Source organism: Pungitius pungitius, chromosome 8, assembly GCF_949316345.1.
Source record: "Pungitius pungitius chromosome 8, fPunPun2.1, whole genome shotgun sequence".
Lineage (NCBI taxonomy): Eukaryota > Metazoa > Chordata > Actinopteri > Perciformes > Gasterosteidae > Pungitius > Pungitius pungitius.
Genome location: NC_084907.1, coordinates 4,342,903 through 4,355,651, shown reverse-complemented (window position 1 = coordinate 4,355,651; position 12,749 = coordinate 4,342,903).

Sequence of the window (12,749 nt, the reverse complement as noted above, 5' to 3'; positions counted from 1 at the left end):
ATGCCATCTGTGGCTTGCTGCACAGCCAACCAAATATCTTCCTCAGCTAGCAACACATCAACACTTCTACACTTCTACACTTCACAACCAGTCAGCAACCTCTAATTGCTCTTGTCTCTCATTAGAGCTTGTAAAGCTTGTAAAGCTCTGATGAGAGACAACTAAAGAGACAGTCTGGAAGTCTGGATTTGTGTATTCTCTTTAGTGACCACCAGGGGGCGACTCCTCTGATCCCATAGAAGTCAATGAGGAAATGACTGTTTATTTATTCCCTCAGTAAACATTGTAAACATGAGTTTATGGTCTCAATCTCTAGTTTTAATACATGATAATATTTAGTTAATTATGGTCCATTAAGAATCATCTAGAGCATAAAGCAAGGGATGCTTAAGGGCAGGGCTTACTGTGATTGACAGGTCGCTAACACAACCAGTCACTCCTCTACAATCCAGATATCGATCGGTTCATTGGTTGGAAAAAAGCCAAAATGTTTATTAAAAGTACAATGCATTCCAATCACACCAGTAGATCGGTCTGTCTGTGACATAACTGATTTAACTTTTTTTAACCGGCAGATTTCGTTCAACAGTTGTCACGGTAACGGACAGTCAGCCGGGTGTATCCGTCAGGTGTTTCTTTTAGGGGCCTTGGTGCTGGTAAAAAGCCAAAGTGAAGAAAGATTTGCATGTGTTTCTTTGTGTTAATGGACTCCAGGTGCTTATTTTTCTTCCCTTCTTTGACTCAGTTAGAGAAAGTTTAGTGCGGATCTCTCTTGACCAGATGCCTTTCGTCAGGAAGGGCATTCATTTGATTAATTAATTTACAGATCTATATTGCTGCCGTCTTTACCACGAGTACACATAGAGGGTGAATATTACGCAGCAAGAAAGCACTTCATATAATTCATTTTTTAACGATTTAAAACGGTATTTCCCGTTTTAAATTGTAAGTACTGATTCAACCTGGACAAAGGCAGCGCAGATACACACCTTAAGTTATTACCTTTCACAATAACGTGTACTCTTAATGAAATAAGGCAACGATTCCTTCAGAATAATGGAGGCTGCTCGGGGTCAAAAGGACTCCAGGAGCTGGTATTAAAGGATCTGGTTGTTCAGCCCGGTTCTCATTGTGTTGCTTGTCCTCATGGAGGCTGACATCACAAGCCGATCAATGAGCACAGTTAAATCAGAAAACAATAGCTTTAGATTGGTACCTTGTGACGTGAGATGGCATGATCATACTTGTGGGTGAACTCAATTTTACCCGTATATATCTCGTAACGTATAAAAACACAACAAAACAGCTCATTAAAAGGAAGGTTTGGTCTATAATTAAGTGTGGGAATCATGTTTTTTAACACACCCGGTTGTCTTATTTGTCAGATTATGGAAGATTATAAATATGTGATGTACCTAAAAAGGTAAAAGCAACAACTGCTGTCATGACAGAGAGAAAAGTAGTTCATGCCTAATGAGGTCTCTGCTGAGTTCAGCTCAAAAACAGAGAACGTGGTTGTTATTTACAGACATCGTCTCGTCGTGTTGTGATCTGCTGGGATGGAGTAAAGATGAGCATCAGCGCTGTCAAATCGTTTCATTCCGACTTGTGCACAAACAGTAATGGTGTTTTTAAAGGTGTCTCTGTGTTAAACAGAGACAACACCTGTATGGAGCTCCTTTTGTGTGGAGTTAGTCCCTTCTGAGCTGCTGCAGCCCCAACATGGCTGACTCCCCCCTCCTCCCCATGCTGCCATAGTTGCTGCTTTCTAAGCTAACTGTTCTTTTTTTGATGTGATTGAAGCATATTTATCTCCCTGGTGTAACGAGATCTTCCCTTCACGCTCGTGGACGTGAGTTGAGGGGCAGAAACTCTCTCCTCAATCACAAGGTTTTGTGTGTTCTTTGTTAAGGGTTCGGGAAGCCCTCGAGTGAGATCACACTACGATGAATCAAAAGAGTCACCTGGCTCGAATTTAAAAATAAAAAAGTATTTAATAACTAAACAAAGTGATAAGGAATACAATTTACAAAGTGAAATACAAAGTGAATAGGGAAATTTTTTTGCAAAATAGAGAATTCCCGGGCCAAGGCTAATGTGACTTATCAAAGCGGCTGCTGAAATATTCTAACAGTTCTTCTCCGGGTTTAGTCCTTTGAAAACTTCTGGAGTGTGTCTTTTGGGTGCATTTGAATGTCATTGGCTTCTCCTTCAAAGTGTCTCCTCCTTGTTCATCCCTTTCACATCCATGTGTGAGTCTGCTGTTGCAACCTGAAACCTCTCCGTCTTATCTCTCCCTCTATTTCCAATTGCATTCTATGTAGAAAGGTTTGGCTTTTTGCCTCAAAGAGTGAATATAATATAATATACATAGTTTGTCTTCATCTTATAGTAGAACTAGTAGACTTCAAAATCAACACAACATATAAGATCACAGTTCATGTGGTGCAATACTCAAGATATTTACATCACTCGGCTGTCTTGCATTCAGTGTAATAACTACTATCTAACATCACACAAACTACAATTCTACACTAAACATTTCTACATGTATTATAATTTCGACCACTAGGTGTGCACTTCTTGCTTAAATCCCTAACATCATGTTCCCATAAAAGTAACTTTCCAAACAGTGATTGTAGACGGTTTCATTTATTTTGGTCAAAAGGGAACCACTGGCTCCGGGTTTCTTTTAGTTTTGTATCAGAACTGTGGGATGAAAGATATTTTTACATGGTGAGGGATGTATATTCACAACGGAGGTTGCATGTGGGGATTCTGATGAATGAATCTGTGGCACTGCCATGACAAACTCTGTCTACTATTTCTTCATGCATTCATCCAATGTATTGTGCTGCACTTGTTACAATACAGCCTTTTCTGCTGAGTTATACTCATACAATTTGGCCAATAAATTGTGCTCTGCTGCTCATGAACTACAGACGAAAAATGTGTCACATCTACACTTTGGCTGACACCGGTGGTTTATGCTTTGTCCCTGGTAAATAGATAAATAATGACTAGAACTTCCTGGTGCACACAGAGTTCTGCACCTCAGGCAGGAGGCAGTGACTCTGACACAGCGGTCCGCTGTGCAACTTTTTGAGCTGAGCTTTTGTCTGTTGCCAACTTTGTGTTTTATTTATATCGCTCACTTTGAAAAGCGCTTCAACAGAACAGGGATTGTTTTAATATGTATTGGATGTTTTAAAAGCCCCATTTCAGTTGCATGTTTATGGATGAATGTAAGAGCACATCAGATGTGCCTGTGATACACAAGGTGTGTGTGTGTGTGTGTGTCTGTGTGTGATTGGTCCTTGACTGCAAGGCAAACAAACTGACAAACAGAAAGAAACGCTCTCCTGCTCCAGGCTCCCTTTGAGCTCCCTGTAGCCAATTGTCATATCAACGACCTCCTTTCAGCTCCAAGTAGAGAAGAGTTTTGCAGACGCGTGGACTTTCCGAGGGATCTGCTCTGTGCATTCGTTAAAACCCAAAAGAGGCTTCGATGGTTAGGGATCAGCCGAGAGACTTCTCGGAGAGAACAGCAGACACAGCTCACTGCCACAGATCAGACACGAGCGGAACAGAAAACACAGAGAGAACCAAAGGATGATCAGACGGGATCAGAGACAACAGACGGAGGCATGAAGACATCCTTAACCATGCAGAGGAAAGAAGCACATTGAACAATTAAATGCATTTCTGCCACTTGAGGTAACAGCTTAGAAAATGAATTCTGATGGTTTGCTTAAAGCGCTCGACAGCATAAATAATGACAAAGAACACAGTGGTATGATGGGTTGTGTGCAAATGATCAGCTGGATCTGCAGCTTCCCCCTGGAGCTTCATAGATACTTTCACATCGTTGATATATTTAAATGTTTTTGTTCAAGGGAAAACTGAAGAGAAGTACTTCCCTTAAGAGTCGGTGGAGACCAAAGATGGAGCTAAAAGAGAGAGAACATTGGATCTCATTCATCACATAAATGAAGGGCTCCTAATGAATCATCATGAAGTTCTGAGACTGCTGCATGCGAAAATAAGTAGATACCCAGTCAAACATAGCAACCCAAAAGATGTCAAAGTTCTGTCCATGAAATGAAAATAGTTCAAAAAAGTTCAAAAGTTAGTAGAACCTATTTAAATATTTTACTTTTATTTTTCCAGTGCAGCACTGTCAAAACTGCACCTGCACTAGACTTTTTCTTTGGATTTATTGAAATGCTTTGGACACACACAATGAAGAATTCAACAGTTCTAAATGAGCATCATCTTCTGTCATTAACCCTTCACTAATGTGAAAAGACTTTGGTGAAGCGTCACTTTACGCTCTACGTGCTCCAAATGCGTGGATCCTGAAACAAAGGGAGTTTTTCCCTCGTCTGAACTGCTCCGTGAGGGCTCTACTAAATCTTCATGACTTTGTTCCACTGCACTTCATCGGCAGTGTATGCTGCAATTTATAAGGGTGTTTAGCAAATATATAACGGCAAACATACCTTGTAAAAACATTCATTTTTTTAAATCTAAAGAATTTCTTTCGTGTGCCATCTTCATTTAGGAACATATATTTTTGACATACATCAGCTCCCCACGCCCTACGATTTAAAACACCCAAATTATTTTTTGGGATTGTTGTTGGGTCCAATTCTCTGAGAAAAAAATCATTGAGATGAAACTTTCAAGGTGCAAAGTCAACCCCAAACAACCTCGGCAAAAGAATCCTGCATTTGTTTTCTTTTGATGGAATTTTCTGACAGATTTCACTGCACTTTGGTTTTGCAGTGGTTTACAGATTGTTGAAGGCAGGCATACCGAACACAGACTCAACCATGCAATAAATGACAAACATAATATACACATACAAGTACTGCAATTAAAGTAAAGTTTTTTAGAAAGTGTCAGATTTCCTCATCGACCTACTTGTTGGTTTTTAATAGAAATTAATGGATATCCTAGGGTGTAGTATAGTTTGTGTCGCTAAGGGCCTAAGGAATTCATTTAAGCATTAAAGAATTCTATCACCAACTAACCATGAATTATTAAGGCTTTTATGTAACTTACAGCTCATTCAGGCCACAAAAGAGTTATGAATCAGCCAATTAGAAGCAAATGAACAATAGACCTTTGCTCAAACAGCTTCTGTCTTTCCAGTGTTGAGATGTTTCCCAGGTCCTCCTTCCTTCTGACCTACAAACAGAGGCAGTTTGATTAGTCATGCCTGTCTGCTCATGACTCATTGGGACATGTATAGCTTCTCAGCTCATCTTCCCGTGGACTCCATTCACAAACTCAAATCAAAAAATTGTAAAGAGCCGAGTGAAATATGAAAGAGTTTTTCACTGAACTGTGGAAGAATTATGCAGGACAACGGTTCTCTCGCACGCAAATGCTCACCTTGTTGCTCCAGTGTTGAATTATTGAGCGCTGGAATAGAGAACCAAGCTCAATGATGTTTAATGAGGACTTACAGCGGAGGACTGAATCTTTCATTTTTCTGCTGCAGACTAGTGAAGGGTTGCTTGAGATAGAACTTTGTTGTGGAAAAGGGCAGCAACCACAACGCCATTTACCGGGAGACCAGCCGATTTCGGCTCTTTTTTTCTAGGCCGGTTTTCTCCAGGTCTGTTTCGGATCAGGTCCAAAAGACCTTTGGGTCACAGTGGTGTTACTTTATCTTGCCTAAGTCCGCCCTTGTGCAGCACTGACATATATTGTTTATTCTGACCTTCCACCCCGGCATCATTAGTCGAGGGACTTCCTCTTCATTAATATTTCAATCTGTGCTCTTGAGTTCCTCCATCTTTGGACGATGTCAGTGTGACAGCACGATAAAGGGCGTCATTATGTCTTTAATGACTTCAAATGTATCAAGAGCCGTACCGATAGTCTTCTTTGTATGATACAGTATTTTAACATTATTTCAGAATAAGCTTTAGTGGCCAATGACAAAGGATAACAGTCAAATATAATGTTTATAGCAAGTAAAGAGTTATGTGTGCGTCTCTCTCTCTCTCTCTCTCTCTATTTCTTAATCAAGATGAACCTCCTGAACCTTAAAGGCTCTCATGAATAATTTCTATTGCAGCTTCAACAATTCTTCACCCAGAGGAGGACGGGTTGAGAAAAACCATCCAAGCATTACTGAGGAAGTGATTTTATTAGACGCCCTCTGTGAGGTTGGGACAGGAATTGGAGGTAATTTGCGGTGAAGTGTTTATTCCAGCAGATACTCTTGTGATCAATAAACACTCAAACGCATGTACCCTTGTCCCCCGATGAGAAGGCGCCTTCTAATCATGTCCCACATCATGTCAACTTGATATAAGACAATGTATAATGTAATGTATCCACAACATTGCTCATGTATTTTAATAGAAATGTGTTTTAAAGATCCCTGATGCATATCCTACAACAAAACATTATCCATCTCTTCGGGCACCCTTTTTTCTCTTTGAGAAGAAATGAAATAGTTGGAATTTGCAGCTGCGGGAAATGAAAGCTGTGAAAATGCAAAAGTCTGGATGTCCAAGTTGTGACTGTGTTTGGGGGTGATTCTCCTGAACACATCAAATCAATATGTCTTCCATACAGGGAGATGATTCATCTTTATCTCCTGCAGTTACATCTTTTATGACCACTTTACTCCTCTGTGTTTTCATCTTCGGGATGCGGGGGGGGGGGGGGGGGGGGCACCATCCTATCTCTGAGTGAACAGAATAAAAAAGTAAATGTCATAACCTTAGAATTACAAGTTTTCATCGCGCGGGAGGAGATTCACAAACGTCCATTCAAGTGTTGAAATAAAAGCATGAAACAATTCACTCTAAAAAATCGTTTGTATCTGTGTGCTACGGGATTTCTCAACCTTTCCATCGGGCTCAAGAGGAAGTTATTGATCCGAACCGATGGTTTTAAATAAAAGTGCTTGATGCTGTCAGGAGAACATGAACAATGCATCGACTGGTGCACGTAATAATGTTGTCATTTGACACACCCTATATCAAGAAATACATCTTTTCTGGGCTACTTAGGAATTGAGGTCACCTCTAGTGTAGTATATACTGTATATACTGTATATGTATATATATATTGCATAATTTCAGCAGTGGGCTTTGATAAACCATTGGTAACACTTATGGACACCTGGAAAATCTGTCTATTTAATATAAACATTCTCCTTAGCTTCTGAACCCCCCCTTGTTCTTGTCTCTCATTGTAAATAGTGTTTCTGGCTCTCTTCTATCTCTCCAGCCCAACATAAGCCCAAATAACATATGTCCTTCAAGAATAGAGACAGGGTGAACACAACATTAGACTGCCCTCAGAAGAAGATTTAGGAAATCAAGCATTCAGTTTAATGATAATAAGATGACCAATACTTGAGGTACGCTGAAGCAGATGTTTCGTTTGTATACTAGGAAATATTTCTTGTTCTACAGCATTGTTTGTTTGAACTGTCTAAGTAAACAAGGCTCCTTTACCAACAACACTAAACATGTATTCTGTGTAACACTAAGCCAACATTCTCTGTTAATCTCCACTGGCGTCTGCTTCTCTGAAGCGTCTCAAAGTGGAAGGCCAGAAAAGAAAAAGAGAAGTAAACCAAAGTGAAAAACACAGCGCTTCAGCAGAATGGAGGGTGTGAAAAGGTCAAGCTGGTTTAGTGATGCTCCAGAGTGCAGCCTGCACATCGCCGCCGATGACTGCGAAGACTGAGTAAACATATAAATGAGTGAATGTATGATAAACATCGCTTTTTCTTGAGAGGAATCTATTGTGTTTCCGTTAAATATGAAGTCTCAGTGACTGTGTAACAGGTTAGAGACCCTCTTCCCCGAAGGAGGGATAAACCTAGTTCCTGTTTTCTGATCCACGGCTCCAGAATGGAAGGATTTAGGAGTATTGGTACTCACAGAAATATGCTTTTTTTCTTTAATGTTCATTTGAAGATGGAAATATGACCACTGTGGATATGGAGAAAGTTTTCGACAGCATCCGTCCTCGATCCATAACGTCACAAATAAACAAAGAGGACGACTACCTAAGAAAGCCGAGTCATGTTAAGCTTCCAGCAGGAGAAACAAAAGGTTGATTTTTATTTTAACAGGGTTAAGAGTAACCTTTTCTGTCCCCATATTAATGCAGAACAAATGAAAGTTTTCTCCATGTGTTTGAAAGGTCTGATTAGGCAAAACAAGCCAGTATTAAGGTTTCAATCCTCAACCACAGCACATATCACACTTTAATAATTCTACGCATATGGGGAAGTGGTTTGAAATATTTGGTCAAACAGAACTTTCTTCCCGGGAAATCATTTTATCATTTTACCGTAACCATATCATCTAACTTTAGTACTTAACAAACAACTACACTAATTCTAACACCAATTAAGATCTCAAAATCAGCCTCAACAAATAATTAACATTAACAGTTAAGTAACCACATGTTGGTTAATTATCAGAAAAGTATAGAAAGCAAACTCTGCGAATGAAGAGCAGAGATGTCTGGACTCGATGCTCATGTGTAGCTGGTGCGTGACAGCTTGAAGCTGCTACTGACCGAGTGTCGGTTTTTTAGTGGGAGTTGGAAATGAGAACATGTTATGTCTCATCCTACTTTAATAATTCATGGTCTGAATATCTTTCACTCAGCGTATAGCAAAATAACCCAGTGCTTTTATCTAGTGGGCCTGGCAGATGCAAGCGCGCCTTCCGATGCCATCTGCCGCGTACATTTGTGGCATGTATGGCCCCGGTGGGGGATGGACTCTTAACTCTGGCACGTTCCATGTCACGCTCTATTAGTTCAGCTACACAGGGACGAGGAAACTTTCACTGTCCTCGCATGCCAAGAACTCCCTTGGCAGTCATTTTGCCGGACTGACATGTCAAGCACGATCTATGGTCCTTCCAAACTACCACAGCTTATCCTCACATGTGGACAAGAGGAGGCCATCTAGTAGGGACGTTCTGCATAGCACCTGGGCCAAGCTAGATAACTATTCCTGCCTGCTTGTGTGAGATTTACATGTCTCAATGTGTCAAATGCCAATGTAGAAAAGTTCTTGTCCTAAGAAGACCATTACTTGAAAAAAAAAAGTACTTAAGGGTACAAGCATTTATGATTTCATTAGAGTAAATGATTCAAATGACATCCACAGAACTCTTGAAATAATAGCCTGTCTGGCTATCTTCCGGCCAATAGCAGGCCTCGTTATGTGAAAGGCGTGTGTTGGTGTGTGTGTGTGTGTGTGTGAGAGATGAAAACGAAGCTTGGACGCAACGAGACAGCCCTCCACTGCAGTTAAGTCGAGATCTCACATTGTGCCTCATCTTCGGGCACAAGACACGAGTCGTCCTCGACAAAACGCCACGATGCCACTTCCTCTCCAGTTTCACATTTCCCTCTGATGAAGAGCACTTCTGAACCGCCGGCGTCCCGGAGTCCCCTCCGCTGCGCGGCGAGCGGCAGACGTCGCCGTCGGCTCCTTCGTCAACGGCACGAATAAGACTATTGTCTGTTTTTAATGAGACGCTCCTCGTGTCGCCGTCGTGGGTGGATGTTATACTTAATGGCCAATCAAATAGTCGCCAGGCAACAGTGTGTGCAGATGGAGTGTTTAAAAAAAAAAAGGGTGGCTGGGAGTGGGATGGATGATTGGATTGATGTCATTAAGACTTGGGTGGGGGAGCCCCACCGGTCCGCATATCAAGAGTAAATGTAGAAGGGAATGTGTGAGTGGACCGAGTGACAGTAGCAGCCCAGATTTTTGCTTCACAGATTTTGTTACAGATTCTTGCGTTTGGTACAGTCGCAGTTACATCACTCGGCAGAGATGGACAGAGATGCCCCATCGCAACCTAAGGTTTTTGAGCCTCAACCTGGTGTTGCCAGAATCTCCAAACTGGTCTTTAAGGTCAGATTCTCCCCAAACGGTTCAGTATGCAGACGAGATTTGGGTTCTTTGGTGTTCGGTGTACCTCCAAGAGGCTTTTTGTTGTAGTAGAGGGAGAGCGACAGAGCGAGCTGCAGAGCCACCTTTAGTTCAGAGGGTCAAGGAGACAGGGACAACAATCAGACTGGGAAAGAAAAGGACACCATGCACAAAGGAGGAGATAGAGGGACAAGGATACCATTCATTGAGTTAAAGAGTCATGGACACATTTAGACTTGCAAAATCAGACAAAGAGGAAAAAAGATAAGAGAGTGAAAAAGATCCAGAGCATCTGGACAGAGGGAGACAAGGACACCATTCATTAATAGGGTGAAAGAGACAGGGACAACATTCACGCAGGGAGAGAAGGACAAGACGCTGACATTGGGAAGAGAGAGACAAGGACAACATTCACGCAGGGTGAGGGACAAGGGCGGGGACACTTTTCGCACAGATGAAGACAGAAAAGGTCTACGACAAAGAAAGAGAGAGAGAGAGAGAGAATTTCATTAAAGGGGGAAGTGGGGACACATGGGTGGGAAGGAATCCTGAATGTCTACCTTGTTTATTAATGCAGATCCTAATGTAGATCTTTCATTACCTCACTCAGCGTTTCCAAACACCCCAACAGTAATGCCTCTTTTCTGCGATGCTCCCAGCGATGACATCGTCCCTGTAATTAATATGTAAATCTGGTGACATTTACCATGGAATTGTGTTTATTTAAAGTGCTGCTGCGTAATGACTGCACACATCAAATGCTGCTTTGCGTTTTGTAAATCCAATTCCCTTCTCTCTCAAATGTTCATCTCTGCGGGGCGGCAAATGAGGCGTGATATAAATAATGTTGACTGATATCGACTCGTGTGTGTTGACAACTTGAGAATCAACACGCACGTGCATCCAGCATCAATCACAGCAAGTGATGTGCTGTATAATGTCCAAAAAGAACAGAAATGAGGTCAGGGTGAGGCCAGTACATAGTTAATAACTAAACACAATGATTAAAACATGTATTTTATAGAACATAGATTATATAAGAGAAATTGATACAAAATCATTCATGTAAAAATGTTTTGGAAAATAAATTATTTGGTAAAATAAAGAATCACCTTTCCATACTTTCTGATGAGTCTGTATGACTATATAAAAAATATTTTGTAAAAAGAAAACATCAGAACAAAAAAAACGAAACTCGTAAAATAACAATAACAATATTTTGTAAATTCAGCAATTTTTTTGTAGAAAATAATGTGAAAAAACGTTTTACAAAAGGGGGGAAAATGATCTAAATGCCCTTAAACCTGAAGCTACATGTATGTTTAGAAATGAGAGGACAGAACCCAATGTGCAGCCATGACAGACAACTTACTATCACGCAGTAGCTTCAAATACTGAACAAATTAGAGTAGAGTGGATTAGGTTACTGTCACAACGGGTGGGTGGAAGCTGGTTGCAGGGAGGAAGGGAGGACTCAAACGCAGGGGTTTCCGAAACGAAGTGCTCTTTATTCCAACAGACCATACGTGCTCCCACGACGAACGACAGTAGACAATGACGCGACAAAGGACAACTGGCACACAGGGCTTAAATACACAAGGGAGGTGCAGGTGATTGGACACAGGTGGAATCAATCAGGCAATCACAGGACAAGGAAGGAAGTGTAGTCACCCAGGAACACAAGAGACATGAAAACTACAAAATAAGACAGAGCAGACCCAAACCGTGACAGTTACTTCATGAAGCACAGCTCATTTGCAATATAAAAGGCTTTCACCATGTCAATTCCATCACTTTAAATATGAATCTGGGGATTTCCAAAGATGGAATTTGTACTTTAAGTTTTACTTTACTTACAGCAACTTACAGATTTGATGAATCAACACTATTTCAAACTGATATCAAAGCAGAAAAACAGATTTCTGCTGGGTGAAAGTCCCTGTGTTGGTTGTTGTAAAATAAATTGAGATACCCGTGAAAGGACGCCACAGCTCACCGATAACTCACCAACTTCCCAATTAGAGACGGAAATGTGAAGGAGAACCTCATGGGAAACGCTGATGCAACTGGCTGGAAATGAAGAAGACAAAAGCCCTTTCTCTTTCTCCCTCCCTGTTTCTCTCTATCTCTTTCTCTGTCTTTATGTCCCGGTCTCTTGTTTTTCTTTCCATCAGTCCGTCAGACGATAAGTAATAGTTTATAAGAAGTGGACGCCGTCTTTGTGACGTCACAAGCCTCACGTTTGGTGATTTTTTTGGACCAGATTTTAGTAAATGAGCATCATGCTGTATTGAAGAAGACTTGGAACTAGAAATTGAGACCATGAACTCAAGAAAAGTCAAGAGAGAAGTCGAGTAATTTTCTCATTGACTTCCATAAGACCACCCCCTGGTGGTCACTACAGAGAAGTGGAGTTATTTTCTCATTGACTTCCATAAGACCAGAGGAGTCTCCCCCTGGTGGTCACTACAGAGAAGTGGAGTTATTTTCTTATAGACTTCTACAGGGAGTCGCCCCCTGTCTTCCCACTCGACACCTCTTTTGTAGAAGTTTTTGATATATTAATTATAAAATCATAAATTATAAATGGTCATTTATTTCAGGTTAATAATTGTTCAAATAAATTATTTTTGTAGTTACTTAAAATAAAGCCTTATCCTGGGTGAACTGTAATCTAGCTTTGATAATTGTTGTACTTAAGGCTTATTCATCCATGATGGGCAGTATTATAGCGAGTATAAAACATGTCTAAAGCTACAGATTGTTAGCCGTTGATACTTGTTGAACTTTCTATTCAGACGTCTTCACA